The following is a 3,577-nucleotide window of genomic DNA, read 5'->3' on the forward strand; positions in this document are numbered from 1 at the left end:
TGCAATCTAGATGCTTTTAGCTTATGACTATAACATGAAATACGTTTTGAATCATCTATAGAAGCTTTCTGAATCTTTCATTTAACTTGTAACATTAAATTGAACTTTAATTTCTCGATAAACAAATCTGGTGACTTTTCAATTTTAAAGTTTGACTCCAAAATTAATAATCAATACGTTGATTTGAGACTTGAAAATTTACATAGAGTTTCGTTATAAAGTTCCTAATCCTTCTGCATTTTTAATTTTTGACAAAAGACTCAAATTCCAGTTTTGGTGAAAAAGGAGCACGTACAGGGATACGAACTGTAAAAAAAATAATAAAGATTAATTTTAAACAGATAAGAATGGATACTACAGCTATAATCGATACAGAGGATGGAGAATTCGAATGTATTATGAATAAGAAAACGATGATTGATGTATCAGTGTGTGTCAACATCTTTTAATCACGGGTGGGAAACAAGAAAATAAAACAGGAGAGAAAGAAAATAGATAGAGAAAAATAATGAATCTAATAATTGAAAAGAAATTACGTGTATGTATTAGTATCTGCACACTATAAATATCAGAATTTTATATATCTGCCATTTATATATTACTCATAATTTTTAATAAATATAATAATAATATTAATACTTTTAATATTATAAATACTGATAATAAAATAATATTAATAACATAAAAATAACAATAGTACAATATTAATAATAATAACAAAAATAATAATAATAATACTAATCATATGATAATAATGATATAAGTAATAATAATATATCAATTTATATATATATCAAATTTCATATTTATATATGTTATATATATTGAAAATAATACTATTAATAATTCTTTTTTATTAATATTAATATTTTCAGTAATAATAAAAGTAATAATAACAATATAGGTTCAACAAAATTTTAACTTGATAATAAATTTACTATACTAATCTTGTAATTTCTTTTAATATATAAATGTTGCAATTTATTACTTAAGTAGTGTTTACTAATAATATAATATATAAATTAATATTTATTCTATATATATATATATATATATATATATATATATATATATATATATATATATATATATATTGCAATATACATCTAATAATAATTATACATAGAAATCATTTTTATTTATAGATTCATTTTAAATACACTATAATTATTTTATACTTTGTTTTACATATTTAATTCTAATGTTTAAGTTATATTTTATGAAATTCAATTTGTTATATATACTTTTGTTTATATTTACATATATACTTATATGCATAAATTTATATATGTATATATTTATATATTTATATATATATACATGTTTGTTTACACAATTGTTCGTGAATCGTCAGAAGTAGTCAAAGGGTAATTGCATATATGAAATTAGTTCAAAAATTTTGAGACGCCACATAACAGACTTTTCTTATCGTATCAAAATCATATAAAGATTAAGTTCAAATTTAGTCGGAAATTCCCGGGTCGTCACAGTACCTACTCGTTAAAGAAATTTCGTCCCGAAATTTAAGTGAGGTGGTCATGGCTAACAATAAAAATGTTTTCATGACGAATATGAGTTGATAAATAGAGTTTTATCATCATTGAGTAATATAGATAAAATAATTCGATTATTCAAAGAGTATGAATGAAGCTATCGCCAAAGAGTGAAATTAGGAAATCAAGATTCGTCCTAACTTTTGACGTGGTTACGGTTGAATTAGAAAATAAGGTGCGTCTTAGCTTTTGACGTTTTCTTGATTGAATTCCGAAATTCTAGGGTTTTAAAGAAAATCTTTGAAATCTATAAGATTTGATACTTTGGTGACTAAGGAAATTAAGATCTCTCTAATCAATTACGGTGATCTGTCTCGATTGTTACGTCTGATTTTTCCTTTATAAATTAAGCTCTTCCGTTCCATTATTCACACCATTCCTATACTTTCTTTCTTATTTCATACATCTAAAAGATTGTGAAAATGCTTAATCCAGTTCTGATCCTTGTCCTTATCCTTACTTTTGCGACAATCATTCTCCTTTTCCAACTTCCACCGGAGGAATCTGCTTTCTTCTACTTCACACTTGGGGTTATAGTGTTTTTAATTCTCCCGTGTCTTTATGTTGCGATAAATATTGATATACACGGTTTGTAATTTCTATGTTGTTGTTGGGTTTTATATCTTCCCTTATATTTCAATGTCCCTGCTTCTGTCTCCTATAATCATTGTCATCGATAGTTAATGCTCTCTCCTATTTGCTGCGATTTATACCCCCTTTCTTTTTCGAAACTTCATGCTTTTGTTTTCTTTTCGCAAGTAATGGTCCAGAATCATAGATATGGAGTTTCGAATGATCATAATATACAAGGTAGAAGGGAAAGGTAGTAGCATGATTTGATTTGTTAATTTACCAGAATACCCAGAAAAGACCGAATCATCAAGAAAATATTTTCTTGATGATTTTGAGGTTAAATAGAATACAAGAGTCGTGTAACATGGCACATGATGACATTATAGTCTGTGAATCATCACGTTCCATTTAAGAACTCAGCATGACTTACTGTAATATAATCACATTGATCAAGTGTCATTATATTATACTAACCCATGCATCAATTCCCAACAGTTCTCCACAATTCATTTATAATTTATACTTAGATTTTACAGAAGTTTTCAATATAATGAAATACAGAAAACACGAAGAGGTAGATAATTTCGGACAAGAATATTTATGAAAATATCCTCAGAAATATCGAAGATATTTATGATGATATTTTGGAATTTCTAAGTTCGAAGGTTAATGAAGAAAAATTTTCCGTAAGATTTTAACATGACTTCGGAGCAAGATATTCTCTAAAGATTTCATCGGATCCAGAATTACCTGGATTCTTTGAATATAGGGTTTGGTCCTTGTATTTTTCCTTGGTCTCCTTCATGGTGTGCTCAATCCGTTTTTCAGTACCAAATTTTCTATCGAGCGTTCCTAACACTTCCTACTTTATCATCAAACTTTTGGCCGTTTTGACCATCTACAATTTTTATGTTTCCTCTGCATTTAATGCTACGATATCTGGATCATTGGTTATCAAACCGAGGGGTTTCAAGAGAATTATGTTTTTAGATGATTAAACGCTGAATTCTGGTAATTGGTATGGCAATTCTCGTTACAAGATGCGGATGAGTATATGATAGGGTTTCAATGAATAACTATAATGATTTGTCAGAGAGATTTAAGCCAAGAAGCAACGAGGTTGCTGGTACGTCTGCTGGTGATGTGGTGGAATATAAAAGATTCCCCGGTAACAATAAAATAGCACGCATATATATCAAGGTTATAATAAGGTTGTTTCGAACGAAAAGTCGAAGTTGACTTGCTGGAGCTGTGACAAAATTTGCTACTTTGAAAAGGGATTGCAAAATGACTTTTGGTAATAGCAACGCTAAAGGAGTTAGCACAGATACGTGTTAAACGTTTACTCAGGTTCTGAGTGTTTTCAGGTGCATAACTATATGCATCAATCTCTTCTTCCGTAGATGAAGTGCGGTTGGTTCATCCTATCGATTGAAGTATTTTCAAGAATT

This window comes from Rutidosis leptorrhynchoides, chromosome 8 (assembly GCF_046630445.1).
Source record: "Rutidosis leptorrhynchoides isolate AG116_Rl617_1_P2 chromosome 8, CSIRO_AGI_Rlap_v1, whole genome shotgun sequence".
In the NCBI taxonomy this organism is placed as follows: Eukaryota; Viridiplantae; Streptophyta; class Magnoliopsida; order Asterales; family Asteraceae; genus Rutidosis; species Rutidosis leptorrhynchoides.